Raw genomic sequence first — 4857 nt, forward strand, 5'->3', positions numbered from 1 at the left:
GAAGCATCTGTTCACAAGGGTCAACAGGCCTTCTTAGAAATAGTACAGAGCTACAGGCCATGCCTGCCAGAACACCAGACCTCTCCTCCCACCTTCTTCCCTGTCGCATCCACCCCCGACAAGCAGGAAAGACGCAACACCATGTTGTCCTTCTTCAAGCAGGTTTATTCAGGAACGCTTCACATTGCAATAAACCCCCCGGGCGCCTTAAATACCCTACTGACTCCTCCCAATCACCCTAGTCACGTAGTGGCAATCCATTAGTTCACAGCAAATGAGGACACCTCAGGTGAGCTGAGGAGGCATGGCGTCTGCGCAGTGCAGGCGACTGGGATATGGCTAAGTCAGAGGTAATGAGGAAGTCAGGCGCAGGTCATCTTGAAGCAGCGGCCACACCTGCTCCTCACACTTCCCCACCCCCTCACATGTACCAGCCCCCAAGTAGGGCAGGAGCTCCCTACTCAATCACAGGCCATGCCTGCCACAAGACCAGGTAGGCTGCTCGTAGATCTTCTCCACTCTGTCCCCCCAGACCCAACTCTCAGGGTCGCCTGAGGGCTGTGATAGATCATTTTCCCCTGTCCTCCTCTTCCTCAAGCCTTTAACTGGGGAAGGTGAGGTAAGAGGAGGGCTCAAGGGCGTGCACATGGATAGAATTCATCTTGCAGGTAGATTGGGGGTGGATGGGACAGAAGCAGGAACAGGTTGGGGGGCACTGAGGGAAAGCGTGTGAGAAGAGACAGCTGGAAGTGGGGAGCTCTGCAAGTGGTTGTGAGGAAACCCGGTGCAGTGGAAACTTCCTGCAGTTGTGAGAGCAGGTCTAGTGAGGGTTCCTAATGGAGGATATGGAGCCGTGTTTTCTAGACAGACGAGGCTTCCACGGGTGGGACTGGGTTACAGTCAGTTGAATTGATGGCCAAGAGGGTGCTAAACAACCCAGGCTGATGCTAGGACAGAATGTTACTCTCTGAAAACTGACAGTGAAGTCCCATTGCCAAGGATAGTATAGACCCAGTGCACCTCTATGTGTTAGTCTCTTTGGTGCAGGAAGATACTTTGCCGTTTACAGAAGGAGAACTGTGGACACCAACCCATTTCCAAACTGCTCATCTTATAATCTGTCCTGACTGAAAGATGTTCTGGGCAATGGTGGCACAGAATGTGTGGGAGTGGCCAACCAATATCTGGTTTAACTTGGGAACCATGCCAAGGGAGGGAGCCCATGTCCTACACTGCCTGAGTGGCCAGAGACTGGAGAATGGATAGCCCAGAGACCTAAGGTAGAACCAAACATGACTGGAAAGTAATAATAGTAATAATAATAATAAATTAATATAATATAATGATATTATTAATAAAATTATATATTATATTATATTTTATAATGATTGCATTATAAAATGGTGTAATTATGATAAATATAACAATAAAAATAAATATAATAATTATTCTTATCATCATCAATGAAATGATTCTTAATGATATTCTACTATACTCATAGATCGGGACCTTGTCCAGTTGTCATCAGAGATGGGAGCAGGTGCAGAGACCCACAGCTAGAAATGATTCAGAGAGAGAATCTAGGAGGTCTCCACTGGACCTTCCCCCTCAGAGATCAGAGAACCCTACAGAAGATAGGGAAGAAAGACTATGGGAGTCAGAGGGGTTGGAGGACACCAGGAGAACCTGGTCTACCAAATCAACTAAGCAGAGCTCATTTGAACTCAGAGACTGAAGTGGCAAGCATAGGACCTTCTTGGGTCTGCATCGAGTCCTCTGTGTATACATTATGACTGTTAGCATGGTGTTTTGTGGGACTCCTACCAGTGGGAGCGGGGACTCTTTTGCCTGCTCTTGGAACTCTTTTTCTCTTATTGGGTTGCCTTGTCCAGACCTGATATGAAGGCTTTTGCCTTGTCTTATTGTATCTCCCCACCCCCCAATTTTGTTTTTTATTATAGCATCTTTGCTTAATTTACAGTGAGCAGAAAATAAGCTGGGTCTTGTTTTGATCCAAACATTGATGTTTTAAAGGTTGTACACAATATTTGTTAAAAAGAACAAATAAACATATCCTTTTTAGAAGCTTCTATAAGAAAGAAAACACAAAGTTTAACTGTACAACTTTCCTCTTTGCTAGAATTGCAAAATATCACTACAGTTTTAGACTTTGTTGTTTAAACTGTATATCCAGGAAAATCTAAAAAAAATTAAAGAAATGTGCATATAAATGATTGCATAGAAGAACAAGAACATTAACTGCAAACAATAAAGAAATAAAAGTTAGACATACTATTAAATATACAAAGGTTCTAGAATTAATCCTCCAAACACTTTCTACAAACAGTTCTTAAAACCATTTTTTGTTGTCTACAAGCAAGGACTAGATTTATAAAAACAAAATTGAAAGGAAAAATAAGGTAATTGTCTAGGAGGATTGTCCCCCACAGTCTCTTCACTCACATCTGTAGGCAAGTGGTCTAAGATCTTAGAGATGCTAGCTTTGTTTTCTGAAGTGACACCGAACATTTCAAGCCACTTTGTTGTCTCCAAAACAATCTTGAAGAGAAGTACTAGAAATTATAAATATTTAAGGGTATCATTTCATTTGTAGTCATGTCCTACATTACCAAAAACTAAGTAATGTGGCTTTTGCTTAAAACCTAACTTTACCCAAAAATTCAGAGCCCCACAGAATCACTTAGGAGTGTCATCTTCTCAACTTGTCTCACATTAGTAAGCTGAGGTGTGAAGAGCAAGCCTCCCCTATGAAGAACAGGCAGATTTTGGTACAAGCACACATGGCAAGTGCTGCGAGCATCAAAATTCAGTTTGTTTTACACTATGTATATAAACAAAGAAAATGCATTTTCAAACAGTTTACTTGTTTCTAACAGAAAAAGCAAACAACAAAACAAAACCCCTTAATAACAATGATCAAGAATAGTTAAATTTTAGAGCAACTATGCTAAGAACAGTCTTTTCCCTTTACAATGGTTTCTATGCTCATTGACACACTCAAAACTTAAGGGAGAGGTTTTTTTCCCCTTATACTTTAATGTTCCAAATCTTAGAAACCTGCAGGGATTGAGATGGGAGGGGGGAGCAGTAAAGGCTCCACGTTTCAGTGAAAAGGGCACTCTCTCTCCCTGAAAACGCTATTCAACCCAGTTGGCATCAACCCCCAGACGGTGGAGTTAACAAAAGAACTATTCCACATTGCATCATAAATAGTCATCATGGGCTTAGACATCTTGACAAGACATAAAGTTCCACCCTGAACCTAAGTGTGTCTGAGCAGACAAGGTTATAATGTGGCTACCACTTCACTCCTGTATCATTTTATCTTATTAGCAAGTTCCATCTCTAGGTTAACAGTTCTACCAAATATGGTTGTGAGAATTTATTTTTAATAAGACAATGTTGCAAATTATGCAAATTATGCAAATTATGCAAATTATGCAAATTATGGTCAACCAACATCTTTTCACCAAATACTTCAATCATAAAAAAGGAGAATCATTACAAAAATATACAGAGGCACCACAAATTGGTAGCTGCCCATAACATGAAACAAAATGGACTCCTAAGAGTGGCTTTTCAACAGCTATCTTTTTAATTATAACCATTGCCCAGTACAGGGAAAACTAACAAGTTTGTTTGTTTTTAAATGCATCATTGCAGCATTGTATTCCTGATAATTTAAGTTTACCAAACTATGAGTAAATGAATGATACATGCCTAGAAGTATCGTAATTTATACTATCAGTGGCCACTGGACTTGGGACTAGTCCAAGACCTTGATCTAGATTTTGACCTAGACCTAGACTGCCATCTTGACCAAGATTTGGATCTAGGTGGTTTTTTTTCCTTGATTCCTTTTCATATCTTGAGCCGGAATTATAATGTGTTTTGGAATCTGTTTTCGAGGTGCCTCTAGTTTTGGTGTGAGATGCAGACCTAGAATGTGATTTAGCCTTCAATTCTTTCTTGGGCTGAGACTTGGACCGTGATCTTAAATTGGATCTAGATCTTGAAATAGATGGATTTCGGTGTTTGAATTTATCATTGTCGGGATGGCTTCAGCTATGCCATGGTCTTCCAGTCGGTCTACTGTTTCTAAAACTGTAAGATCTCCTCCTATAGTTATACTCAAAGGAGCGACTCCTTGGTCTCCTCCTTCTTAACTTCGGCTTCGAAAACATCTCTATCAGTCATAATTGTCATATCTTGAAGATATATATATATATATATATATATATATATATTCCTCTCTTCGTTGGCTTTCATTTGATTTGGTGTCTTCCGATCTCCCTGTGCGAACTGTATTTTAATGTGATGCCCACACTGAAATTCTGTCCAAAGTATGTAAGGCACCTTCAGCATCACAAACATCCTCAAATTGAACATGTGCAAATCCTCTTGGATCTCGAGTGTAGAAGTCAAGTGGAACATAAACAGCTACTATTGGACCAGAATGACCAAATTCTCGACGTAAATCTCCAGACCTGGTGTGGTCCACCACGTTTCTGATGAACAGAGACATGTTGTGGGGAGGGGTTAGGTATGGGGACATGATGGTGTCTCACATCCACTCACATATTAGCACAGACCTAGAGGGCTCTGCTGTCTTATTGTATCTTGTTTTGTCTTGTTTGACTGATGGTTTGGTTTGGTTTGGTTTGGTTTGGTTTGGTTTGGTTTTTTGGAGGCCTGCTCTTTTCTGAAGAGGAAACAGAGGGGGAGTGGATCTGGGAGAGTGGTACAGGGTAGCTGGAGAAGTAGAGGGGAGGAAATTATGATCAGGATATATTTTATGAGAGAAGAATCTAGTTCTTTAAAAAAGCATAGAGCAGT

At 41.0% G+C, this 4857-nt stretch overlaps 1 pseudogene; it reads right to left on the reverse strand.

Moving 5' to 3' along the window:
- Positions 1–3741: 3741 nt before the first annotated feature.
- Positions 3742–4576, reverse strand: LOC110286016 (uncharacterized; annotated as a pseudogene).
- Between the last annotated feature and the right edge of the window lie 281 nt (positions 4577–4857).

The sequence above is a fragment of the Mus caroli genome, unplaced genomic scaffold (assembly GCF_978045245.1).
Source record: "Mus caroli unplaced genomic scaffold, Mus_caroli_1 scaffold_20, whole genome shotgun sequence".
Lineage (NCBI taxonomy): Eukaryota > Metazoa > Chordata > Mammalia > Rodentia > Muridae > Mus > Mus caroli.